Here is a 27,913-nt window from a genome sequence, read left to right on the forward strand (position 1 = left end):
TTCTGCCCGGTCAGCCGAAGGAGCTCCCGCAGCCCGGCATTCCTCGGATTCCAGCGCTGTGACGTCCCCGGGGACCGTGCGCCCGCAGCGGGGGAGCCCGGGATCCACTTTTCAGCGCTGGGTGCGCGTCCCCGAGGCTGGCGCGCGCCCTCCCCTGCCGCCGCATTCCTAGCCCGCCCAGAGAGCACCCGGCGCTCTCCCCGCCTCCAGGCCCCCAGAGCAGCGGAGCCCAGCCCGGGGCGGGGGAGCACGGCCAGCGGCGCCTGCTCGTCCCCTCCCACCCGGCCCCTTCCTCCGCCCTCCCGGCCGCTCGCGCTTCCTGGCACTCGGGCTCTCCCGGCGGCTCAAGTTCTGCACAACTTCTCCCGGCTGCCCAGCGTCGCGGCCGCGGGTCCGGGCCAGCTCGCTGCGCTCTGCGGCTCAGCCATCTCGTCCCCAGGGCAGGTCCTCGTGGAGCATCTGGCGCCACTTGGCCGCTGGCGGACCCTTTCGGCGCCCCACCTCTCTGATCGCCCCGGCCCCCTCGCGCGGGACGTCGGTGCTCAGGTTCTTGGCCCTTTCTCCCCCCCGGTGCTCCTGGCGCGGCGGAACCCTCCCCGTGCCCTTCCTCTGCCAGCTCCTAGAAGCCAGTGGTGAGGACCCAGGCTCCCCAATGGTCACGGCGCGGCACCCAGGGCATTCCCGGGCCATGTAAGCAGGTAAGCCAGCCGGGCGGGAGCAGATGCTGGGGCTGCGCCAACTTGGGCTCGACGCCGGGGACGCCGGGGTGCGCGGTGGGGGCGCCAGGTGGCCAGCCGCCGGGCTTCTCTTCGAGTGTGGCGCTCGCTCGTCCCGCAGTGGGCTGGAAGGGGAGATAGGTCTGCGGCTCTGGTTCAGCCAAGACATTGCCTCTAACTCGCGGTTCTTTTCTGCGTGTGGAGAGGGAGAGAGTCCGGGAAGAGCAGAGGGCAGCTGGAGGTCTCCAGACCTCCCGGGCACTGGGGAGCGGACGTTGCTGTCGCGCTTTCGAGCAGGGGAACGCAGCGCAGCGCCCTAACCTTGCCTCTGTGCCTCCTGTGGGGACTGGGTTTGCGAGGGGGTCCTTGTGCTCTTTCCCCTTGGCCCAGCCGTGTTGCCAAACTCTCGAATCCCTTGGCTCCTGCTTGAGTCGGACAGACAGACGCGCCAGGAAAACTTGCGGCCCCATCACCGCAGACCAGATTTCCACCTCGAACTTTGCGGGTTCCGAGAGTAAATAGCTCATTTTTCCACGTGATCTCACTCTAGTTTTCAATCTTTGCAAATGGGTTCCCTACTTTTTCTGGGAGAATCGATGAGGTGCGCTGTCACTACCTCCCTTTGCCTCAGTTCTTGTCCCTCAGATCTTGTCGCCCCATCCCCATCTACAACTAGGGGAGATTTGGGGGGTTTTGACTTTAGTAGGTCCAGGGATTGGCTGTTACAGGGTCCTGCTGGAGGCGAGTTATGTTCAAACCGCTGGATGAATGGATGATCAGAAGTTTACAAAATACAGTGATTTCTTGAAATGGATTCCCTCCCTCATTCATTCAACAAACTCTCAGTGTTGAGGCTTCCCCTCTGCTAGGAGATGACACTACCAGAGTCTGCAACGCCCCGCAGGCAGCCCGTGGGCGGATGGGACCTTGTGCCGCGAGAAAAGTTCTGCGAGAGTCAGGGAAGGCCAGGCCCTGGAGGAAAGCGGTTACCTGCATCTAGGGAATGATGCTCAACAGAGGAGTGGTTGGGGCACTGATTCCACAAGGCGGAACAGCTTGGGCAAAGTGAGGGGCGCGGAAGGGGGGTGCAGAAAGTCTTGGATAAGGACCCGGTGGCTAGAGGGGCATGTATGGGCAAGTTGGTACAGTGTTGTTGGCATAGTTCGCCCCCACCCCAGCAGAAACGAAACCGGAAGTTTGTTCCCCACTTCCCGTGACCACTAGTAGCTTCCAGGGATCAAAAGCTTCCCCCTTGAACCTACTCCTCCTTGATGTCTCTCCCCTAGGCGGTTCTGTGGGGTGACAGGTATGCTCGTTGGTAATTGACCCCCCACCCCGATCTCAGTATCCCAACGAGGACCATCCCACGCCACTACAGAACCTTGTCCTGAGAGAGCTTTGAGCGTGGACCGAACAGCTTGGCTCTTAGTGACAGCTTGCTTTGTTTCCCCCTTTGGTGCTGGGAACCGAACCCAGGCAGGGGCCTTATGCTCGCCAGGCAAGTGCTTCGCACATCCCTGCCCTCAGCTCTCTAACAGCTCTCTTGAGCTGAACCTGGATAATATGATGTCCTCTTATCCGGTCTGGGTGCTTGGCTGGCACACATGTACGTGGCCGAATCTGTTCAAGGAAGTGGCTCTGTGTCTCGGTCGCTGCTTTTAAAAGTTATTGATATTTTTTTCTTTCGTGGAGTTGCCTTTCCTTTTTCTGAACCTGTGGAAACTGAAATCTTCCGTCATTGTGAGCAGGTCCAGCACATCCTGCCTGCAAAAGCTCCTCACTGCAGGAGAGGCTGTCCACAACCACCTTTCTGTGGGACCTTTCCCTGGGACTGAGGTGTTCTCCCAAGTCCTAGTGGCTGCTCCTGGCCAAGATGCCAGATCCTCAGCCTTCAGGTACCTTAGGCTGGTGCGTGGGTGTGGCTCCCTACAACTTGGGGGTGTTTATTCAAGATCCTCTCCTAGACTTTCTGTGATCAAGCAGCTCTCTGATGGAAAGTCTGGAAGCTGGAGGGTGGGGAGGGGGGTGGCAGCGGGTCTGAGGGAAGTGTGCACCAAGAGGCCCTTCCCTGCCTGTCTCAGGGCTCTGTGCAGGTTCCCTTGGGTTGGTATGCTCACACTCAGTTATTCACGTTTATGTGTGCAGTTATTCACGTTTGTGTGTGTTATGTTGCATGGTCCCCTGGGAGAGAAACACCAGTTAGGGAGACTGTCTTCATATTGGAACACCATGAAGAATTCGGAGTTTTCAGAAGAGTTCTTCCTTGCCCGTGGACCAGCAGAAGTCTGGACCTGAGGAATTCCATAGCACACATGCTTTCTACTGGATTAAAATCACAACAGGGTTGCAAGTATCAGCCCTTTCCTAGCAAATTGAGCTCACCTGGGGCCCAGAGCCATGCGTTGTGCATGCGTAGTGTCCGTTTTTGAAGAAGCATTTGGTCACATTCTTGCATTTGAACTACTCATTGCTTGGTTACCTAGTGCTGTGTGTGGTTTTCAAGTCCATCCTGGGCCTTGGAACACTGCTAGGCACTTGGTTGGAGGTAAGGCAGGAGAAAAGATAAGATGAAATACTTAATTAGCCAATTAAGGAAGGAGGGAAACAGACACCGTAGGGAGGAAGCGTGTCTGAGATGAGCTTTCTGATCTCTGAGACTGAGTAAATGGATTTAATTTGCCCTCCCCCTCCTCAGAAGGGCTGATTGAATGGTCCCAGGAATGGGCGGGACCAATAGCTGCTACCGCTTGTGGAGAGAGAGAGAGTGTGTGTGTGTGTGTGTGTGTGTGTGTGTGTGTGTGTGTGTGTGACTGAAATACAGCTAGACTTGAATTCCAACTCTGCCACTTAAAACTTCCTGTACCTCTATTTACATTGTGTGTATGTGTGTGGGCATGCCTGTGGAAGTCTGGGTTGGGTCTTTTTTTCACTGTTGGGGTCCCAGGGATCAAACTTTGTCCAGGTTGGTGGCCAGCATCCTCCCACTGAACCATCCCACCAGCCAGCACAGCTCTGCCGTCAGCTTCTTCATCTGCAAGGGGCAGCTCGCCAGGGCATCTCTCAGACTTCGGTGTGATGCTGTATAGTGTACAGTCTGAAAGACCAAGGCAGGATGGTGTCTGTGTGTTGGCGGCCTCGTATGTGGCCGTGAATGTGTTCTTTGTTAACTCAGCAGCCTGAATTCACATGTGTGCCAACATACACATAAGCTTTGTTCTTGACTTTGCTTTAGACTATTGGCTCACAGCAAACATGCGGGCTGGCAGCTGCATGTAGCCCTTCACGCTGAAGGAGGTCCACAGTACCCCAGGCGGTAGGAAGTACCCCAGGAAGAAGGCAGGGAAAAGACCTCGTTTGTCTGCTCTTCTCCGTGTGACAAGGGCCTAGTGTGTTGTGCGGGGTCTTTGCATTTCGAATGCCGAGATCCGGTTAATTAAAGGATGTCGGGATCACTGCCTGTGTTTAGCAAGGGTGCAGAAACTAGCTGCTCACAAAGGCGTTCCTCGGCAGCCTTCAGCTCCGTCTTTGAAGCCCCAATACAGAGTCAGCTTACGCTAGAACAAGGCCGGCCACAGGTGGCTTGAATTTTGATGTTGCCTTTCATCCAAGAACCCTGAAGTATTTGGCAAACATGAACTCATTGATCTTCCTATCAACTTCCTGGGAGGAAGCTCGTGAAGAAAGGGACTCGGGCATCGTCAGGAGGACAGGTGTGTCCTTAGCGCAGTATGGATTGTGACCACAAAGATCTGGGTAAATTCCCCACCTGCGGAATTGCGTGCAGGCTGGGAAGGGTCAGGAGGACAAAGCCCAGAAAAATGTTTCACCAAGATTTTTATGGTTGGGAGGAGAAAGGAAATTTATTCTTCTTAGACCTACAGTGCCTTTTTGCATGTACACATGAAAATATGTTATTCACAGTTCTGAATTAAAGGATGTTATGAGAAGCTTGCGTATGCACGGTGAGGTTGGCTGAGTCTGAGGTGGGTTATAAATGGGGTATTGATTCGCAGCCCTCCCCTCCCCTCCTCTTCCCTGCATTTCTTACATTCCCTATCTGCCCTGCGTTTGTTTGTGGTCATTAGTACATCAGCCTTACATATGAAGTTTGATTTGTGATAGTTTAGGTTCATCCTCAGGCAGTTAAATTAGACCCATGTCAATACTGCTTCCTGAGCCTAGTCCCTCAGCCTGACCCAGGGGACCTTTGTAGTCAGAGATCTTGTATTGTAGCTGGCTGCTCCACCATTGCTTGCTGTCTTCCAACAGGGAGAAAGGATGCTGGTGAGGAGGAAAGCAGAAAGGGGTAGTGCCTGGTGGCGCAGCCTCTTACAGTTAGTAAATTACCATTTTGGGGAGCTGGGGGATGGCTCAGTGGTTAAGAACACTTGGCGCTCTTGCAGAGGACCTGGGTTTTTAGCACTCATGCCTGGTGGCTCACAGGGACCAGACACCCTCTTCTGACTTCTGTAGCACGCCCATACAGATGAGCGTATACACACATGTACATAGAGGTAAAATAAATCTTAAAATATCTTCTTCACTTTTGAAACATTTGCGCTCTTAGTGTGTAGCTGCAGTCCTGACTTCGGGAGCCTTTTGGGGGACCACTGCCTATCTACTTTGCCTTACAGCAGATTCCACCTGTGGGTCGTGACCCCTTTGGGGGTCAAATGACCTTTTCACAGGGGTCGCCTAAGACCATCAGAAAACACAGGTATTTATATTACTATTCAAAAGAGTAGCAAAATTACAGTTATGAAGTAGCAATGAAATTAAATTTTGGTTGGTGGAGGGTCACCACCACATGAGGAATTGTGTTAAAGGGTCGTAGCATTGGGATGGCAGAGAAGCTCTGACTTATAGGGATTTTAGCTCAGAGAAATGAGAATTATTGGGAGCTCCTCAGCTCTGTGGTCTGTGTGAAGATGTTTTGCGTCTACACAGTATATTTTAACTTACGTATTCTAAATTTCCACTTTAGAAGTTCCTTTCTTTTGCTCTCTTTTTTTTCCCCATACAACTTTCCTCCGTTAGCTGAGGCAATAAATCTGAAACCCTAGAGGGTACTAGTCAGCTGGGGGCTTCTGAAAACAAGGAAATTCCTGTACCATCCCCCTTGCTCTCCTCGGCTTTGGGGGTGAGCTTGAGAATTTCCTTTTCCAGGAGCTCCTGTGTGTTGCTGCTGCCTCCGGTTTCCTGAATAACTGCCCTCTGAGAATGACTGAGCAAAGATCTAACCTGCCCTGGTCCTCAGGTTTGCTGTGGTAGTCTCTCACTTGTTCACTCATGTGTGCGTGCGTGTGCGTGCGCGCACATATGTATACATACATATATGTATGATGTATGTAAAATATTATATATGTCATACTTTATGCTTGCTTGTCTCCTGACATGCCATTTTTAGCACTGAAATTAACCCTTTCCTTCAGACTTCCTGTCACAAACCACAGTCACTAGTCATGGCCTTCGAGCTGGCCTCTTTAGCGTATTTCCAGCTTGCTCTTCGCTTCATCCATGACGCGGTAGCGTGTCCCAAGGCTGTTAAGAGCTGTCTCTCACATGTTCTTCAACTACTGTTTCAGGACTGGGGGAAGCATATAATAAAACGTTTTTATTTAGGTACGAAAGCCGTTGGCATCTCATTGCTCTTGTGGCTGGCAAAGCTTCTCTCCCAGGGCCGCCTTCCCACCTCGTCCCCTGCTTTGCCCTCTTTCCACACTGGCACTCCCGCCCTCCCCTGCGCTGGGCTTGCTTCCTGTCCTCACCCAGAGTGCCCTGTTCCCTGTCTGCCTGCCTAGCCTGTCGGCTAAGCCCACCTTCCCTGTTGCTGGTCATCTCCTCTCTAGGGACCAGGCGTGTGGAGTAGGTATATCCCAGGTTGTAGCTCAGACTGACGGCAAACACACAGCCCTTGGGCCTCAGCCTCTCTAGTACTAGGGATGTTTTTCTTTGTGGGCCTCTAACACCTTGACTCTGTGCTCTGGCAAGTTCCATCCTATGTACACTCCGTTTACTCTTTTGTCAGCCCTCCCAGGCCTATCCCTCCTGGACCATCTCAGAAGGGATCAATCTCTGTGGAGACTTCCGAGGAGCAGCTGGAGCAATGCTGCTGTTAGTGCCGGTTTGCAGACGAGGAATTAAATTAATTTCTAAAAAGGTATTATACACTCAGTGAATGAACGCCATTTTGAGATGCAGACCTGAGGGTTAGGAGTACATTCTGCTTTGGAATTTATTGCTTATTCTCTAATGAGCAGCCATAGTCCTAGGACAAATACATCTTGTTAATGATTGTAGATGATTAGAATTTAATTTTTGAAAGGCTTATTTATATTATTTTATATGTCTCAGTGTTTTGACTGCATGTTTGTATATATACCACATGCATGCCAGGTGCCCACAGAGATCAGAAGAGGGCATCAGATCCCCAGAAACTGGAGTTACTGATGGCTGTTAGCCACCATGTGGGTGCTGGGAATCAAACCCAGGTTCTCTACTAGAGCAACCATTGCTCTAAACCATTGAGCTATTTTTTTTAACCCCCACTTTAAAAGATTAAACATATCTGTGTTCCTATACACATTTTTGATATGGGAGGGTCTTCTGTTTTGTGTTGATTTCATTGGTTAATAAAGAAACTGCCTTGGTCATTTGATAGGCCAGCCCTGAGGTGGGTGGCGTAGACAGAACAGAAGGCTGGGAAGAAGGGAAGTTAGGCAGATGCCATGCCTCTCCTCTCCAGGGCAGACGCGATGGAGCCAGCCGCCAGGTCAGACATGCTGAATCTTTCCCCGTAAGCCACCACCTCATGGTGCTACACAGGTTATTAGAAATGGGTTAATCAAGATGTGAGAACTAGCCAATAAGAGGCTAGAACTAATGGGCCAAGCAGTGTTTAAATGAATACAATTTGTGTGTTGTTATTTCGGGGCATAAGCTAGCCAGGCGGCCGGGAGCTGGGTGGCAGGAAGTGGCCCGCCGCTCCTTCTACACATTTTATTTATTCATTTGTGGAAATAAATCACACCTGTAAGATACCATCCAAAGTTGATAATAATATTTTTTTCTTTGCATGTTAGTGTGTCTATATTCTGTGTATGTGTATGTTTGTGTTTGTGTGTGTGTGCCGGTGCAGGTGTGTGTATGTTTCTGAGAGGCTCAACTTTATGTGGGAAGGTTTCCTCAATAGCATGGAAGCGGGAACATTCAGCTGAAACCAGAACTCGACAGTATGCCATTCTAGCAAATCATCTTGCTCCAGGGATCCTTGTCTGTCTGTGGCATGCTGGGATTGGATGGGCTGACACGCCCACCGGGCATCTGCATGGGTGCTAAGGATCTGAACTCAGGGCCGCAGACTTGCTGGACCATGCTTTATGCGCCTCCAGCCCTAAGGGTTGTGTCCCTAAGGTTCTGCCTTGCCCCGATTCTTCAGAAGCGTGACCGTGTTTGCTCTCCTTTTCGACCCTTGCAGATGCGGTGACTGGGAAAGCCGCAGACAAGTTACAGACTAGGAACGCTAGAGAATCGAGGCTGGCTGAGTGGTTTTTGCAGGTTATCTCTGAGAACTCCATATCCCTCCTGTTCTGTTGTCCTGCACCTTGTGCAGGGAGGACAGGCCACTAGCATCCTTCAGCGCTCAGCTCTAGATTCCTGGTGTGTGGGTGTGTGCACGTGCAGGGTTTCTTACTGGCCTGAAACTTGACCAAGTAGGCTACACTGGCTGTGAAGTTCTGTGGATCCTTTCATCTCCCCTTATCACCCCGCCATCTATGGGACACACTTGGCTTTTTACGTAGGCTCAAGGGTTCAAATCTAGCTCCTCATGCTTTAGTGGCAAGTACTTACCAAGTGGTCTGTTTTCCCTACCTTAGCTATTAGTTTGATTTTACTTGTTTGTTTTTGAGACAGGCTCTCTCTATGTAGTGCTGGCTGGCCTGGAACTAGCCATATAGGCCAGGCTGACTTCAAATAAAAGAGATCTGCCAGCCTCTGCCTATTGAGTGCTGGGCTCAGAGGTGTGTGTCACTGCATGGGCTATTAGTTATTAGCTTTAACTAAAGGGTGATGGGCTTGCCTTCCTGCTCATGACCAAAGCAGCTTGCTTTCCTTACAGAACTGAGATAGGTGGTGACGACATCTGGGCATGTCCCCAGGTCATAAGATCGGCTCTTGCCGTTTTTTCTGTTCCCAGAGAGAAAAGGGTTAAAGGAAAGTCATGAGTCACCTATGGATGGTGTTCGCTCCTCTGAATCCAACCTCAGACAGACACCTCCCTCCAGTGCTTCAGATTTATAGCCTACTGGGCCTGGGCCTCTGTCAGGCAGCAGGTGTTTCCTGAACTGACTCAATATTTCCCACTGACGGTCATGCTGTTTCCTTGCTTCTGCATCCTAACCCGTTCTGTGCCTGCCCAGGCGGTCTCCTGGGGCCCTCAAACACCACTTTCCCTGTGCCGGGTCAGGCCTCCCTGCCCTTGTGTTCTTGGCTGTGGCTTTTACCCCCTGATGTTCGGGTCTCAGCTGCCTGGGAACTGCGCCTGCCTCAGTCCCTCACAGGATGGCCTTTCTCCTGCTCTTGACACCTGCAGCCAGCTGCTCACCAGACCTGCCTGTACTAGCCCTCGTGTTATCGTAGCCCTTCGGTGAGGACGGCCGTCAGAGCATCCTGTTGTGTCCGGGAAATGTTCTGCTGTGGCCGCTCATGGTCTGCAGAGCCCTTCTGAGACAGTTCCCACTCCTCCACTTAAACCTTTCTTGCTGGGTTGTGAGGCGTGGGCATCCACATGTGGAGAAGGGTTTAAAGAGTCACCACACAAGGGTGAGCATCAGGCCTGGGTAGTGGACATCGGCACAGAAATGTGCTATTGTTTCCCAAGTAAATAGTTACTTTGAACATCCTAGGAGCTGAGGGGATGGCTCAGTGAGTAAAAGGTTTGCAGCCCAAACATGCGTTTGAATCCCCAGCACCCACATAGAAAGCCAGATTTGATAGTGTGCATACCTCTAACTAATGCTGGGGCTGGAGCATGGAGACAGGAGGATTACTCCGACTCTGAACAGCCAGTCTAGACTCTGACTAAACATAAGGTGGAAGAAGAGAAGGGATGCTAACCTCAGTCCTCTGCAGGCAAGTGTACATGTGTATGTACTTGGGTACCTGCGTGCACATGAACACACACACAAACGTGCTTACACCATACATTTAAACATACACACACACACACACACACACACACACGTACACCCATCAGTTGGCAGAATGATCCAAGCTGTCTAGCAATTGATCTTTCCCAGCTGGTTCGGCTGGCCTCAGCCTCCTGGCTCCCTGTCGCCCTCCTCCAGATATTTCCCTTGGCTGAAAGGCTGTTGATTTGACTGATGATTTTACTATGACTTCTCCTTTGAATCTCTTCTCATTCGTATATATCATATATATAGAGAATATATATAATACATATTCACATTTTTTCCTTTTATCAGATCATGGAAATAGGTGTTTTTCTAATGTTGACAATCTTCTTGGAATGAACTTAACTTTATACACACACACACACACACACACACACACGCACGCACACAGGATTTGTTAGGGTGACATGTAGGCTTGGTCTAGCTAGTTGAACAATGACTGTCTACCAATGGGAGGTTCGAGAATCTACTGGTTCAGTCCACAAGTCTGCATGTCTCAGTTGGTCTTCAGTGTATGCTAGAAACCCAAAGAAGGAGGCTGAAATGCTGATGAGGACTGAGAGCAAGCCAACAGAGAGCTTCCTCCACGTCTCTTATGTAGACTTCCAGCAGAAGGGGTGGTCCAGATTTAAGGTAGATCTTTCCACCTCAGAAGACCTGGATTAAAAGTGAGCCTTCCCATTTCAGAGGATTTAACCAATAAAAACTTCCTCACAGGTATACCCAGCTGCTTGGGTTTTAGATCATTTCAGATGTAGTCAAGTTGACAACCAAGAATTGCATCACACCCATTAACCCGAGAGAATCTTAAGAAGATGGAATGGCTATTGTCCTTTTGCTTCCTTGCCTTGTCCCTTAACGCTGGGGAGTATATTGTGGTCTCTGTGGAAGGATCTGTGAGCGTGGAGTAGTACACCTGGTTGAGGAGCATCCTGAACTGCGCAGTGACTTCTGCCACCCGTCCCTCTGCTCTGGGATGAGAGGTGGGAGGTCCTTCACAGCGGTGACTTCTGCCACCTCTCTCTCTGTTCTGGGATGGAGAGGTGGGAGGTCCTTCACAGCAGTGACTTCTGCCACCCGTCCCTCTGCTCTGGGATGGAGAGGTGGGAGGTCCTTCACAGCGGTGACTTCTGCCACCTCTCTCTCTGCTCTGGGATGGAGAGGTGGGAGGTCCTTCACAGCGGTGACTTCTGCCACCTCTCTCTCTGCTCTGGGATGGAGAGGTCGGAGGTCCTTCACAGCACTTCTAGGCTTCAGTTTGCTTGGGTCCGATAGTCTCCCCAGGACTAGTAGTCAGAACGAAGGAGGATGATGGTGCATTAGTTTTATGAAGGGTGTACTTGCCTGACACGGGGTCAATGGGGACAGTTCAAGCAAAGAGATTTCACTGAAGACTCTGGGAGATAACATTGTCTCCGACATGGGAAGATGGGGATCCTCGGGGTGTATTTGCTCCCAGTGTTCTCTTTGTAACGTCACGGAGGTCACATTCCTAGCAGCCCTGTCCTACGGCGGAGCTTCAGAGGGTGAGGGGGGACAGATGCACAAACGGAAAGCGGATGTAGATAATGACAAGCAGTCGGTCTGATGGCACTTGAGACACCCTGCAGAGCCACACTGCTGTGACACTTTACCACATGCAAGGACTCTGTCTAGCACTCTGAGTGGCTTGTTTCCTTGATCTTGACATTGCCCTGTGAACTAAGGATGTCAACGGGCTGTTACAGAACGACCTAGAGAGTCTGAGTGGCTTGTGGCAGAGGCTGCAAACACTATCCAAACACTGGTTCTGTACAACACCACTCGGCGCGGGGAGACTAGTCGGAGAGCTGGGTGGGAATCTGGGCATGAATCCAGAACTTGCGTTTGTAGACGCTGAGGTGGCTGAGGTTTCTGAGTATCGTGTTACAGGGAATGATATCACAGTAGGTAGAGTTAGTCCTAGCACTGTAAAAGGTTAAGATTTTGGAAACAATAGGGTATGTATCGAATAGTGTAACAAGTAATGGTAGACGGACAGCTGCTTGGAAGGGTGTGGATGCTCACGTACTAATAGGTACTGTGAGTGATAGCCTATGTTTAAAATGACTAAGGGAAGGAAAAGGAACAATTGTACCTAATGGCTCTTAAGGACCAAAGAGAAACATTACCTAGAACCATCCATCGCTGCCCTATGGGTCACTGAGGGACTGCCAGGGACTATTGCTCTTGACAGCACAATTAGATTCCATCTTGGGTTAAGGGAAGGCAGTGTAGTTAGGAGCCATCATCTCCATCAGATTAGTTGTACCGACTTGTAAGTGCTCCCTGAGGTTTGCCTGTTGATGTCCCCTCCAGGAGGGGTAGGAACCTCAGCTGGGATTCCAGCTGCTCCCTCCAGTACCTCCCAGGCTGCTGTCTGCGGTTCTGCCCTAAGAGCACGTGGAAGTGTCAGAGTGTACAAATCTCTGGACCGTTACACTCGAGGAGGACTCCCATGTGTGCTGCCATGGAGACGTTGTTATCCACCCCAGGGTAAGACTTTCCAGGCTGCAGTTGCTTTGGGGCTACCCATGCTCTGAAAGTAAGCCCAGGGCTCCCCAAATTGAGTCCTAGTGGAGTTATTTTCTGGTTTCTTACTGGTGCCCCTTTGAAGGGAAAAGTAGACATTTATTTGAGTCTCTCCAGGATACGAGTTCTTGGCATAGCCAGCAGGATTATGGCAAAGTCAAGGATGAGACTGACAACTGAAGCTGGACTGACGTGAGTGAATTCCAGTGTGTTTCTCCTTCCCCACGTGGCGCCATGGCGATAGTTATTTGCATCCTACCTGGGTCATGAGACGTGTAACTGAGGCTGAGCCATTGGGATGTGGAGTGACTTGGAGGTGGATGGGAGATTCCAGGGTGGCCATTCCCCCCCCCCCCCCGTATGGAGTGTCATTCCTGCTCGATGAATGGGGTTCACTGCATTTGGTGGAAACCCCTAAGAGTGGTTAATGGTTTAGAACAAATATTATGGTCCCCGAAAGCATAACATAAGGATGAGAGTGTCGGTAAGCTGCCGTAGAGGCTGCCTGGCCGCTGCTAACGTGTAATGAGATGTGTAACTGAGCCCGAGATGGCTGCTGAGGGGCATTGCAATAATAAAGGGACATTCTGGACATGCAACTGGTGGCCTTCAACACAGTTTCCGATTTGAGAAGGAAAGGAGATAACAGGCAGAGGAGATGGAGGAGTTGGCTTGCTCCTTCTTCCAGTTGGAGATGCCCCACTTTGTGCCTCTGAAAGAAGGGCTGGTGCAGATGCCAGAGGCTCTTCCGCTGCGGTAGACCCGGGTACCATGTTTCTTCAGTGTTGTCTCTGTTGCTGAGTTCCGAGGCCTGGGATCCTTGCTTGGAATGTGAGGGAACCGGCTTTGAGATCACTTTCTCAAGGTTACTGCTACAGCCTCACTGCTTGTCATGGGACGGTAGCCTGAGACCTTGTTATCTTGCTTGTCTTCTGTTTAAAAAGAATGTTTCACTAGATAGATGTATTATGCTACTTCTGAGCGTTTTACGGATTTGGAAGTCAGTTCGAGAGATGTATAGATGCATCTAAAGGAACGAGCATGGGTACAGAGCTGGGTGCAGCTGTGGAATTCTTGGCAGCATTGCGATTGGATAGAGCACAGATGATATCCATCAAGGTGACTGGGAATATTCTGAAGTTGCATCGGACTGTAAATGAGAACCCGGTACCCAGCAGGGGATTGCAGCCCTGTAAGGTGTTGGCCAGGGAGGCCGTGGAGGACACTACAGGGATGAAGGCTCCGGTTGTTTGCCAGGACTAGATGCTAAGACATAGCATGCTTTGGTCTGGCTATTGCTCACCCATGCTCTGTAAGCAAGCCCAGTGTACTCATTGGTTCTCCAGTTGTCTGGGTACTTTGATTTGTCTCCTAGATGATTTTTTAGATCCCGTCAAGTGGATAATGATTGTCGACCATCACACTCATCCCTTAAAGCATGGCAGTGAGGACTGTTCACTTGTTTCCCTAGTTTGTTGTAGGAGGCCACTTGTTCATTTCCTGACTGCCCGGACTGCCGGAATAACCACCCAGAAACTGTATTGATTACAACACTGCTTGGCCTATTAGCTTATGCATATTTTGGGCTCACTCTTATCTCTTAAATTAACTCATTTCTATTATTTTATATTTTACCACGAGGGCTTGTGGCCTACCGGCAAGATTCCAACTGGCCTGTCCACAGTGGCTACATGCCATCTCCTGACTCCGCCTTCTTCTCCCTTTTTTTTTTGTTTTTTCTAGACAGGGTTTCTCTGTAGCTTTGGAGCCTGCCCTGGAACTAGCTCTTGTAGACCAGGCTGGCCTTGAACTCACAGAGATCTGCCTGCCTTTGCCTCCCGAGTGCAGGATTAAAGGTGTGTGTCACCACTGCCCAGCATGACTCTGCCTTCTTTCTCCCAGCATTCAGAAGGACTTCCCACACCACTAGTTCTTGTTGAATTATCTTTAGGGTGACTGTCCATGAGCAAGATTGGTTCGAGCCCTGAGTCTTACAGATGGAATGGGGTTCAGTGTCTGACTGTGAAGGTGAAGGTGCTTCCCACTGTTTGCGATCACTGATAATCTTTCTGACCGGTTATTTTTTGATGACCCAACAGCACTTGATGACGTAGACATAGTCTGTCCCAGCCCCTAGTTCCTCTGACCCCTTGCTTTCACGTTTGCAGGTAGTGAGGGGTTGTTTTATTTTGCTCCCAGGGTGGGGTTTGAACCAAGAACGTTTCCGTGTGAGGGAAGTGCTCACCACTGAGCTTCAGCTGCCTTTGTGGTCTGTTGCAGACATTGTCGAACCCTCTGCCAGATACTCAAAGGCAGAACGGGCCATTCGCTAGCTTGACCTTTGCCCTAGCCTCGCTCTTTCCCTGTGTCCACCGCTCTTTCCATCATTTGAAGCAGAAAAATCTGATAACAGATTTTACTGTGTCGTCCAGCTGGTCTTAGACTCCTGGGCTGGAGCCGTTTTCTCACCTCAGCCTCCTCAGTATCCAGGAATAAGTCTATACTGCTACACCTAGAAATGTCTGTCCTATATGTCTAGCATATATGTAAAATTGCTAAAAAAAAACATATTCACAGCCAGGCTGTGATGGCACACACCTTTAATCCCAGTGCTTGAGAGGCAGAGGCAGGGAGATCTCCATGCGTTCAAGGCCAACCTGGTCTGTATATTGAATTCCAGGACAGCCAGGACTGTAACACAGAGAAACCCTGTCTCAGAAAAACACAAAACAAAATAAAAACAAAAAACAAATAAAACCCATATTTACAAATGATGTTGTTCAGTGGGGATTAAAAGGTATATATATGCAAACACACATATACACACACACACATACACACACATACTGTATATGTGTATTATATACATTTTGTTGATGGAAAGAAACGCATAAGATATCAAATCATACTCAATTTCTGGTGCCTGCTGACTCGCCATACATAGATATTACTGATATTTTCTGATTTTTGTATTTCTACAATTTCTTTTTCTATAAAAAAAAATACTGGCTAGTCTATAGCTTGACACATTTCAGTGACAAGTTACTGTCATCAAAACTGTTTTTGTTTGTTTGTTTGGTTTTGTTTTTTTGTCCTGGTAACAAAATGGGTTCCAGCGTCTGGTGACCGACATATATCACATGCTAACACGCCAGATTATTGGCTGGAGGACCCATGCTGTCCCTTCGGTCTTTCCAGACAAGCCACAGGGAACATAGGATGGGCAGGATGGAAACAAACGTGGGTATCAGTGACTCCATCTTGTATTTTACTGTCATTGAACTATTCTCTCGGAGCCCAGTGTTGGGAGTTTGTCTAGGTTCAACAGTTGTAAATAGGGTAGCTTGTAAACACCATGGAGCAAATGACATTTACTTTACTTGGAGTATGTTCTCCTAGGGTACGGCTTCCAAAGAAGACTCTGGGTCAGAGGACAAGCCTTGTGGATCTTGTTACATGGACAGACGGCTCCCTGGGGCACTGCCAGCTTAAGGTGCCACTATTAATATTTGAGTGTGTAGCCTTCCCAGTTCCTGCTGGCCCTGGGTTTTGCAATTACTAATTGCTTGTGAGATTTTTAGAAAGGTTGATATGTTTTTGTTAAGTTGAACAAAATGATGATTTAACTTTGCTTCCTGGTTTCTGAAAGTCTTTCTAAACATTTCTCATTCTTTTTCTTTGTCTCCTTGGCGTCATACATTTTTCTCAGTAACTATTTTTTTTTTGTAGTTGATTTTTCTGGGTCTTTGAGATAGTGTTTAATGTATCTCAGGCTGACAGAAACTTTATTTGTAGCCTAAGATGACCTTGAACTGCTGACCCGCCAGTGTCCACCTCTGGAGTGCTGGGATTACAAGAGTGCACCAAACATCTGGCTTCGGTAACTGTTCCTTAAAACACATCTAGTTTTTGTTTGTTTGTTTTGTGTTTTGTTTTTCCAAGACAGGGTCTTTCTGTGTAGCCCTGACTGTCCTGTAACTCTCTTTGGAGAACAGGCTGAGCTCAAACTCACAGAGATCCACCTGCCTTTGCCTCCCAAGTGCTGGGATTAAAGGCACGCACCACCATTGTCCAGCCCAGTCCTTATTCTTATATAAAAATAGAGCAGAGGAAAAACAAAACTGAGAAATTTTTGACTGAGAAAGTTTTGTAATCGCACGGAACAGGGTAAAGGGCACACACACTTTCAGCGCTCGGAATGTATTGCATGGTTGCATCCTGAGAAGGTTGGTTGCTCTCTGGGCTGGCGTTTTACTCCAGGGCTTCGGGATTTGCCTGTTGCTTTGTGGTTTACACACGGCCAAAAATACTACGTACAAACCAAGAATGGCCTTCCTACGGTGTTTGTCCAAACAGTAAATGATCTCATTTTATTACCGACCGTGTCCTCTCCCTCGGTTTATTTTACAAGTGTCTCATTCCTGTCACTGTCCTTGTCTTTCACTTAGGAACTGTGGTGTCTAGACAAATCTATAAACTCCAAGACTCTGCCAAGGAGGCAAGAACACTTTCAGGGCAGACCACGCCTTTGTGGTGTTTGGAAGAAATGGCTCTGTGTGTGTGCGTGTGAGTGTTCATCTGTCCATCCATCCCTACATATGTGGGCAGGTGCTTGCACATGCCTGTGTTCATGTGGAGGCGAGGTGAACATGGAGTCTGGAGCTCATGCAGATCTTTTACCTGTTACAGAACTATAAACATCTCCTGCCTCATTTCATAAAGGAATGCCAGACATCCTCAAAACTCGGGAATCCGTTCTCTTTTTGGAGACTTCGGCCTAGGGAAAGCTTGGAACTGTGTTCCATCCCTGTGGGAAGTGACCTGGGTTTATTTGAGTGGTCGTGGTTGCTGCCTGTTGGATGGTAGCTGTGACCATCAGGAGTGTAAATGTTAGAACATGGATAAAGGCTGAAGAAAAGGGTCGGGTGTCTTACTGTGAGCCCTTTGTAGTTCAGTTTTTGCTGTGGGTTTTAATTTAATTTCATTTTGGGTAAGTCTTCCTGAGACTCCGGTTGTTTAGTGTTTTATTTTTCATAACCTACAACATATGGACTGAGACTCTTGTGTCTGGGCATGTGTGTGAGTGAGTGTGTGTAGAAGTGCACACTTGTGTGTTCCTGGAGATTATTAAACCCAGTGCGTCACACACGGTACCACTGAGCTATATCCCCAGTCATGGAACATGTTGGAAGAATTCTCTTTGTCCTATTACCCCCTCCCCAATACCTTTGTTTGAATTTGTGAGGTGATAATAGAATTACATGCTCCCTTCTCTTTCCTCCTCTCAACCGTCTCATACACCCTTCTGTGTGTCTGTGTATGTGCTGTACTGAACCCAAGGTTTTCAGTCCCAAGCATGTGCTCTGTTAAATTAGGCTAAGATGAATCCAGCCAGTTTGGACATGTGCTTGCAGGAGCGGGTTGAGTTTTTGTGAGACCTAGCCATGCCCGCTGTTGCCCCACGGTGTGGGAACGAGCTGTCCTCTGTCACACAGAGCACAAGCCCTGCTCCTGACAGCCAGAAGCTATTTTGTTTCAGCATACGATTGAGGTAGTGACTCAGTTTCCTTCGGCTGAGGTAGCTAATCCTGTAGAATGGGATTCCTGGCTGCATATTTCTGTGAAAACTCACTTGAATTTCATTCTTGAAATTCACGAACTCCGCAGTTGAATTAGTGGTCAGAGCAAAGGAGACACTTCTTGTGTTTCTCTTAGAAAAAGAAAAAAGAAAACTGGTTCTTGGATTGTTGTTTTTTTCTTGTTCGGGGAACGGTTCGAGCAGGAAACCTAAACAAGAAATTGAAATTTTGGTTTTGGACTGCTCTAGGTGGCGCACGCCTTTGATCTCAGCACTTGGGAGGCAGAGGCAGGTGGATCTCTATGAGTTTGAAGTCAGTCTGATCTACAGACTGAGTTCCAGGACAGCCAGGGCTACAGAGAAAAACCCTGTCTCAAAATTCACTTGAGTCCCCAAATTGTATTGCACTGGTAGTTTCCTGTGACCTCTGACCCTTATGAAAAATGAGACTATCATAACGTTCTACTTATGGCGGCATTAGCACTGGGCTGGGGATGTAGCTGAAGTTAGTCCTCCACAGCACACATGCTGGGCATGGTGGCAGTCTCTGCCCTTGGGAGGCTGAAGTAGGAGGCTCAGAAGTTCAAGGTCCTCCTCCCTTATGAGCTGTTGTGGGACAATCTTTTGGTGCACTGTGAAGATGTGTCTTTGCCTTAGCTGTCGTCTATTGATATAATAAAGAGCTGAATGGCCAATAGTTAGGCAGGAGAGAGTAGGTAGGACTTCCTGGGAAAGAGGGGAACTCTGGGAAGAAGAGAGATGAGAGACCACAGTGAGACATGGAGGAGGTCGGACATATGAAATGGAAAAAAGGTAACAAGCCACGTGGTAAAATGTAGATTAATAGGAGCAGGTTAATTAGGTTGTAAGCGCCAGTTGGAAACAAGCCCAAGCTAAAGGCCAAGCTGTCGGAGTGAATAATAAGTCATTATTTGGGGGCTGCGGGCCAAGGACGTCTGACAGTTAGCTATATGAGTTCCTGTCCCCTCTGCCCCAGTAAACCCTGCAAATCTTGCGGGGGGGGTATTTTTCATTTACCCTTGCTTTTCTAGTCTTGTGAGGAGGGGCAGCACCGATACTGTAGAGCTCAGTATGCATTCTTGGGCTGCAATGCACTACCTCTGTGCTTCTCTGGAGGGTCCTTTGTCTCCTTGGGGAATTGCAATGTCTTCAGGGTTTTCAATTTCCTGACACCTACAGGGGCAGACTTCTTACAGTACACATCTTACATTAATTTGTTTTGAGAATTCCATAACTTATTTTGAAATAAGTTGAGGTGTGTGTGTGTGTGTGTGTTCTGGACTGGAAGTTTCCAGTGTGAAGACAGAGCGATTGACAGAGCAGAGAAAGCAAAGAAGGAAGAAGCTTGGGAGAGAAGTGAGTGACTTCCTGGAGGAGCTTCCACTGAAATGGGGGTGGCTGTTGGCAGGAAGTGTGTCTGGGAAGAGCGATTTCCCAAGACACCTGTTATCTGTCTTTTGACCCCAGGATAGAGGTAGTATATCCTTACCCAGAATGCTTGGGACAGGAAGGGTTTCCTATTGGAGGGTTTCTCGATTGTGGAGTGCTTGCACAGACTACTAGTTGAATGCCCCTAATGTAAAAATCTAAATAAAAAAAAAAACATTCCAATGGCTTTGCCTTTGGCAGCTCTGTTCTTCCCGTCACCATATCCTGAGGGCCAGGCTGGGGAGCTCTCTGCTGGTGGCCAGTGTTAGGAAGGCCGTGCGGTAGGACGTGCAGCTCGTTTTCAAGACGTCATTGTCATCCAGTTGAAGACGATGTCAGTTGCATTCAAGAGTCTGTCAAGCCAAGACTGAGAGATCAAGGAAATAGCGGGAGGCATGCGAAAGCTGAGACACCACTGGGATCTTTAGGAGACTAGGTAGTGGCACGGATTGCACGCCAAGGATATACGGAAAGGCATAAGATGAGAGAAGGGAGACCAGATGCCGGTCTAAGGACCAGGCCTGTGACAGTTTCTTCTCTTTGTCCTCTTGACACACCATTGTTGCCTGTAAAGGGTTCTCTATGAGGGACTGTCTAGATCAGGTTGGCCTGTGGATGTGTCTGGGCAGGGGCAAGGTGGAGACCTCACCTTGATTTATTATGCTAGGCAATGTGGGCATCACCATTCCTTAGGCTTTGGTCCCAATTTGTCTAAGTGCAGGAACTGAGCTGAGTGGCAGACTTCATGGATGCGTGGATTCTCTCATGCCCTTGGCTGTGGATGCAAACGCGTCCAGTTCCATCAAAATGGAGCATACCCGAGAACCGAGAGCTAGTTAGGCCTTACCTCTCTGCTGGGGCGGGCCTGTGTGTGGCAATGGCACTGTCGCCCGGATACAGCTTCTCAGGCTCCCATCCTTGGGGTTCCTATCTCAGTCTGAAGTCAGCGCCTGGCCAGGGGTGCATCTTGCAGACCTACAGCTCCTCTGGCCCTCCTTTCCCCACCCAGTCTCAGCTTACTGGCCTTTGTAGGTGTAATTTCTGTGTCCTCAGCTCTAGGAGCTACCAAGGATGAGATTGCAGGTTAGGTCATTAGAAATACCTTGGTGTTTATCTTCACAGTTGGCTGCTGTTGCTCACAGCAAAACTTTCACTGTTTTGCTTTCCGCTGCTTCTCCTCTCTCATCTTCATTTTTACTTTCCCTGTCCAGTGTTTAAAATAGCTGAGAGTCAGCCGACTGCGCGCGTCTAGGCAACCTTCACTTCCCACCCACTGGCGCAGGCTCAAGGAATGTGGGCTTTTCTTTATTTATTTATTAAATGCTGGTTTCAGCTAAATGTAATTAGGAGGGCATTTGCTTCAGAACCTGTCATATTGGACTGCTTGGATATATGTCCCTCAGTCCTGACCTCCCAGCCTACATATGCGTCACTTTGAGAACACAGGTGCTTGCTTGGATTAGCAGTTTGTTAAATGAGCTGTTTTCCAGCATATATTTTAAACACGAGCGCGGTGTAGATGCTTCTTACTGCAGATGAGACCTGTTTCAGATTTTGGATTTAGAAATATGTACACAGACTGATTGTCAACAAAGCACCCCTAACCCAAGCATTCAGTATCCAGACTGAAACCAGCCCTGGTGGGCTGCAGGTTTCCAGAGTACTGGAACTGCTTTTTGAATCTTTAGGGTAACAGACGAATGACAGGAAACAGTTTCCTCTTGTGAGGAGATGATCTAAGCATCTTGCAGGTTAAAGAGAAATAGAAAGCATGTCTTGCATCATGATTTTGTGGATTTACTGAGCAATGGGCTTCCACTGTGGCTCGTTCGACCCACTGCTGACCTGCCTGCCTGGTGCGGTGGGATGGGGAGGAAGCTTTTCTCACCCTTTAAAGCATTTACTGTGTGCATGTGTGCATGTGTGTATGTGTGTGTGTAGTCCTCTGGCCACCGTGGATTGATTTTTATTCATAAAAAGCTATGAAGGTAGTCGGATGGGGGGGTAGTGGTGCACACCTTTAATCCCAGCAGTTGGGAAGCAGAGGCAGGTGAATCTCTGTGAGATTCTCTGAGTTTGAGGCCAGCCTGGTCGACAGAGCTAGGTCCAGGACAGCCAGAGCTGTCTTAAAAAAAAAAAAAAAAAAAGAAAACAGTAAAAGAAGCCAGGAAGTGGAATGTTGGCTTCATAACGCTAGTATGGAGGGATGTGGAGGCAGGAGAATCAGAAATTCAAGGTCATCCTTGACCTCAAAGTGAGTTTGGGGCCAGCCTGGGCTACACAACACATTATTTAAAAAATAAAAGCAAGAAAAGTGTTCTGTTCTTTTAAAGAGACACTGGACTGGGACTTTCTGCAGACTGTTTGTGACATTCTTGCTCTGAGCCTGTGTAACCTGCAGGCAGAGGGCACATGCTGTGGCATTCCAGGGACCTGATGAAGTGTTCAGGGCGGCATGCGAGGCATGCTCCAGAATCAAGTGTGGACCCGGAGAGCTGCAGACTCATGGCACCTGCCAGCAGCCTGCTGCGGAGTGCAGGTTGGCAGCCGTGGGGTTGAGGTGGATTTGATGGAAAATGCCATTGAACCCCTTCTGTTCTCACCTAAAGCGGAACCCTTTTGCACAGTTTTTCTCAACCTTCCTAACGCTGTGACCCTCATGTTGTGGTATCCCCCCAACCGTAGAATTATTTCATCAGTACTTTATAACTATAACTTTCTACTGTTATGAACTCTAATGTAGATATCTGATAGGCGACCCCTGAAGCTATCATGACCCACAGGTTGAGAACCACTGTTTTTCCACTGAACTCTGTATTTTTTTAAAGTTAGTGTATAAAATGATGGGTTTCCTTGTGATGGTTCATATCTAGATAGCCGCATAGCTGTTCACGCTCACACCCCCATTCATGAGTCCCTTCCCTCTCTCCCTCCTCCCTTCTCTCCCCCTCTCCCTCCCAGTACTTTGTTTTCAACACACACACGCACACGCGCGCACACACACACACACACACAGTTAAATCTATGTTCTGCGTGTGAGATAAAGCATGCACTGTTTCCTTTCTCTTCCCTTCCTCTTTCTGTCCAGGCCCTGTTCTCTGTTCGTGTGTGGACTCAGAAATTCTTTCTGTCCTTACGGTCTACATAGCATTTTCTGTTGTGCAGGAGCCGAGTTCATGAATTACCGCAGTCTGGAAAGCCATGGAAGGCATCTAAGACCTGTGTTGTTCATTGCTATTGTTATTTTTTATTGTTTTAGATGTAATTTCTAGAGAGTCAACAACAAAACAAACTGGTGTCTGCAGAAGGAAGTAGGTAGTCAGAGGTGTTCCAGAAGTCCTGTTCTAGCTCAGCTGGGGTCTGTGGAGCTCCCTGTGGTGTTCCCTGTCTGCGGTGTTCCCAGTGGTGCTCTCTGTGGTGCTCCATCCAGGCCTGGCTACATCATTCAGTCTCTCATCACCACCCCCAGGGGAGGGGCAGGCTAGTTTTCAGTCCTCCTTCATTTTCTTTTCTCCCAAGTGCTGGTGGTGGAACTCAGGGCTGTGCAAGGCGATTCCTCAGCCGCCGAGCTATCCCACAGGAGTTTTGTTCCTACCTGGTGACTTAGCTTTTTAAAGTTATTTTTATCCGTATGGGTGTGTGTGTGTGTGTCAGAAGTCAATGTCAGGCTTTTTCTGTCGTCTTCTACCTATTCATCTATCAATCAATCAATCAATCAATCAATCAATCAATCTGCCTATCTATCTTTCTATCTATCTATCATCTATCTATACATCTGTCTGCCTATCTGTCTTTCTGTCTGTCTATCTATCTATCTATCTATCTATCTATCTATCTATCTATCTATCTATCATCTGTCTGTCTATCTGTCTGTCTGTCTGTCTGACTGTCTATCTATTGAGGCCGGGTGTCTCTCCAAATCTAGAATCTGTTGTTTCAACCAGGCTGACCAGTGAGCCCTGGATCTTCCTGCCTCTGCTTCCTCCACCCCTCCCCCTCTGCTGTCCACACTGGGGTCACAGAGGTCCAGATTCAGGTCTTCCTGCTTGCACAGCAAGCACTTCACCTGTGCTGAGCCATCTCCCCAGCTTCTTCTTATTTTGTATTTTGAATGAAATTTTTCCCGGAGTAGGAGAGCTAAGACTCCTTGGGGACGTTCGCCATCTGGGTAGATTTGAAGACTCTTCCATTTGCTATCAGACTAGGAGAGTTCATACAAGCCACGGCCTCTGGAGCCCAGTGGATCCCTAGGCCCGATGAGCTGAGCACATGAGACATGAGGAGCAGCGTGGTTATACAGAGCATGCCTGGGCATGAGAGGTGAGGTCGCCCTGGCTTGTGCGTTTCTTCCTCCAAGCCCTGTCTGGAATGTGTCTGTGTAAACGCGGGAGACTTCAGTGTGTTATCAGGTGACACGCCATGCTGCAGGCCCGGAATGGGGCTGGGGGATGAAAAAGACCTGCCCGGGTGGAGATGGAGGGCTATGGCTGCAGAGTCAGATCCTTGGGGTGGGAGGGATGGGCAATGGGATAGTAGATGAGGCATTGCACACGCAGGTCTCTTTCTTCCTTCTGGGGGTAATTTTTGTTTTGTTTTGTTTTGTTTGAAGAGAGAAAGAATCAAGGCAGACCCTAGCCATTTCCTTTGCTGTCTGAAGGGAATGCTTTATGCAGTCATTTTTTCATTTCGCCTTTCTAGTTTCGGTTCAGCTGAGTGAAACTTTACTTTTTTTTTTTAAAAAAAGATGTTATTAAATCTAAAAGGTAGGTATGGTAGGGCAGGCTTCCCAGCGCTTGGGACTCAGGTGGGAGGATTGCTGAGTTCGAAGCCAGCCTGGACCGTGTCTTCAGAAGTCATCCTGTACTGGAGTCATCCGTAGAAAACGATGCTTCCCACACTCCCCACTCAAACCCCCGGACAGGGACTTCCATGGTTTGGTTCTGAGGAAAGCATGCTGGTCCCCATGCATACCAGGCAAGCGTTCTACCTCCGGGGTACATTCCACCCCTGTGACTTCTTGCTTGGGAAGAGCCTTTCCAACTTGTATTTTCAGCTATAAAGACACACTAAGAGAGAAGATGAGGAAGAGGGGAGAGAAAGAGGAGAGGAGGAGGAGAGGGGAGGGAGGGGAAGGAGAAGAGGGGAGGGAAAAGAGAAGAGACAGTATCAGCCCATTTCTCTGCACGGGGAGGCTAGAGCTCTTCGTCCTCAGACTTATTTTTTGAGACCAGTTCTCTCCCGACCCTGGAGTTTGCCACTTGTCTTTCTTTGCCTGTTCCTGCCCAGCTCTGCCATTGTAGATGCTTGCTGCCAGGCTCTGGTGGGTGCTGCGAATTGAGCTCAGGCCCTCATGCCAAAAGGGTGAGTCTCTGGAGAGGACTTGAAAGATGTCTCCAGGAAGGGGAGGCTGTGGGAGCCAGAAACAGGCAGAAGGCATGCCTTAAAGCTCGGGGCATGTTCTAGAAGATAAGGACAAACTAATGTGTCTGGTGCTTCGTGTGGGTGGAATGGGGGTAGGATGGGAATTCCCTTCCAGCTGGGATTTGAGGGCAACAAAAGAAACGTGTCAGACTCTGGAAATATGAGGATTTTCCTAGATGAGCCATCCAGTGCTTCCTGTCTTCCCAAGGTTTTTTCTTTGCCCCCTCCCTTTCTTTACCAGAGTTAATCCAGTGTTTTCAAACATCAGTCACTTTTCTATCCCCTTGAGTCTTTTCCCAAGGAAAGTAAATACCCACAGCCCTGGTGCTGAGGTGTGCGCTTGGGCAAGCGCTCAGGAGTAGGCAGCTTCACACGCAGGTTAGCAAGCCACACTGGGTTTGCTCTGCTCCACCGCTAATCAGGCCTATCTTAACCAACCATCTGGCCCAGGAATGCAGTGTCTGGCAGTTGGCAGCAGCCTGCTACCCACCCTCACCCGTGTTCCAATGGGGAAAACAGTGCATTTTTGCTGCCCACTGCCTTCCTTGCAAAGGACTGTCTAAAGGGATTGGGTGCGTTTCCCTTTGTTTCCAGCCTCTTATCCGGAGGCCTCGGAGACAAAAGCCAAAGCCTGGTACAGCAAGCCCTTTCCAGGTTGGCCTTGGGTTATAAAAGGGGGGTGAAGAAATTAGGGAGCGAGTGATTTACTGCCGTGCTGGGCCTTGCCCACTGTGCACAGTGTGGGACAGGGGTCTTCCCATGAGCACCTGGGTGTGGCGGGTGGCTGCTGTACCATTGTGCTTTGGAAAGGGCTCAGGAGAGCCTTTTTAATAGACTTCGTGCAGAGCTCTTGGTGGAGGCCTCCAGTTCACATCCTTCTCAGCTTAGCCAGGAAAAGTTGAGTTTTGGCAAATGTCATTCCCAGCCATAGTGAGATGTCACCATGTCTCACGAGAGGAGGAGGAAAAGGCTTTTTATGAGGTTAGTAATGGAATGAACATGGTTTTAAACTTCAGTAACTTGTGTGGATAGTCTTCACTGTTGCCTTACTCCTGAAGCAGCCTTGTACCACAGGGGGTGCTTGAGCGGTCAGAGGGACCTTGAGGGACCAGCCTGGGACATTAGGATGCGAAGAAGTTGCTTCCTCTTTATTCACTGCTGGAGATGCAGGAGGAGGTGCGTGAGCAGGAGGAGGTGCGTGATCTGCTGACTGGAGAGAACTGGGACCGGCCAGAATTTGGGGACGGGTGACTTAGCATACCACCTGTGCACACTCCTTGGGTACCTGAGTTGGGTGAGGCCAGTTTCAGGGCTCCCAGTGCCTGTGTCTTACTCTGTGTTGTCCTCAGTTGTGTTGTGACAAATACAGCAAAGTCCCCGGCGCCTTCAGTTATGTGGCTTTATCGAAATGAATTATGGGGTAAAGGCTTGGCCTAGCGATGGAGGGCTTGGTACATATAGGTCTTATTTTCAGGTTTGTTTGGGGACCGTGAGTCAGACCCTAGCCCTGTCCCCAGAAGGCATCATGGTCAAGGCTCCATGGGTTAGGGTGTAGCTTAGTTGGTGGGGTGCTTCTGTCTTCAACATTACAAAAATTGGGACTTGTGCCTCACATCTGTAACCTCAGCACTTGGAAGGAGACAACAATTCAAGGCCAGCCTACACCTCATGAGACCCTACCTCAAAAATACTAGTTACCCCACTAAAATTAAATGTAAAGTTCTTTTGAGGGACCTCAGATTCACGGAATCAGATGCCATTAATATAGCCAGTCTTCAAATCTACATTTTATCAAGCACTCACCAAATTGTAAACACCAAAGATGACAACTCAGCCCATTTGGTAGTTTGAAAGTCTCACATGATGCATCAGTGGGTTAATGGCCCAGGGTAGTTCCTATGACCTACAGGGCTCCTTTATACTCTACCTTAAAATTAAGACCTCCAAGAGCTCGAGGGTGTAAAGTCCTCCAGTTTAGTGCCTTTGGAAAGGAGTGCGTCATCTGGATCAGACAACCTCAGGTTAGTTCTGCCCTGTAGGGCTGGAGACGGACTATTCTTATTAAATTTTATTTATTTTTATTTTATGTGAATCGGTGTTTTTCCTTCATGTATGAGGATGCCTGATCGCTTGGAACTGGAGTTATAGACAGTTGTGACCTGCCATGGGGGTGGTGGGTCCTCTGGAACCCAGGTCCTCTGAGCCATCTAAGACGGACTATTCTTGGTACTCTGGAATTTTCAGCCTGGGAGTCTCAGGGCCCCCAGGGTCCCTTTTCTGAGTCACCCTGGCTAAAGGAAGAGAAGGACAAGCAAGGAGCAATGGGGAGACGGCTCAAGAAGGAGACTTCCAAGGCTGGGTGACTGTGAAGATGATACTGGTGATAGTGGAATAACAACAAGAGCAGCAAAGCCAGCCAGCGACAAAGGAGCCCGGCTCTAGCCTGCTCTAAATGTTTTGAACATGTTATATCAACCCTGTGAAATAAGTACTGCTGCTGTCACCCCCAGTTCACCAATGGGGAAACTGAGGCAGAGTGCCATTAGCTAAGGTCAAGATAGTGGTGGCAATGGGGGATTCTGATGCTCAGATCCTGGTGGCACAGGCAGAGAGTTCAGGTTGACCGCTCAGATATCTGTGCCCCCCCACCCCCGTCTCCACAAAGAAGATGGCAAAGCAGAGCGTGTGCCGGCTCTGCCACTCCTACCCCCACCCGGACGTCACTTGGGACCCAGCTAACTGTTGCGAGGCTGAAAGTCAGCTCAGTGCTGTGAGATTTAGTTTTACAGAACTAATAGGAATCAGGTTTTTTTTTTTTTTTTTTTAGTGAAATAGTCTAAGTGGTGGGATGACCTTCAAATCTTAGTGTAAGATTTACTATTTATATAAAAGTGTGTTTGCATGTGTGTCTGTTCACCATATGTGTGCCTGGTGCCCATGGAAGCCAGAAGAGGGCATCAGACCCCCTGGACCTGGAGTCCTAGTTGTAAGCCTCTGGTAGGTGC

General features: G+C 49.1%; 1 protein-coding gene across 3 annotated transcripts in view; it reads left to right on the plus strand.

Annotated features, from left to right (window-relative positions):
- The first annotated feature begins 330 nt into the window (after window positions 1–330).
- Window positions 331–27,913, plus strand: part of Ptpn14 (protein tyrosine phosphatase non-receptor type 14) — a 142,275-nt gene continuing 114,692 nt past the window's right edge. For 2 of the 3 annotated variants that reach the window (XM_050148138.1, XM_050148147.1), the window contains exon 1: window positions 332–698. The gene's annotated coding sequence lies outside the window, so the exon portion shown is untranslated. Of the gene's footprint in view, window positions 699–27,913 lie in introns of all 3 variants that reach the window. The other variant, XM_050148146.1, reaches the window with a different exon arrangement.

Source organism: Alexandromys fortis, unplaced genomic scaffold, assembly GCF_014885135.2.
Source record: "Alexandromys fortis isolate MF-2015 unplaced genomic scaffold, M_Fortis_MF-2015_v1.1 scaffold_62, whole genome shotgun sequence".
Classification (NCBI taxonomy): Eukaryota; Metazoa; Chordata; class Mammalia; order Rodentia; family Cricetidae; genus Alexandromys; species Alexandromys fortis.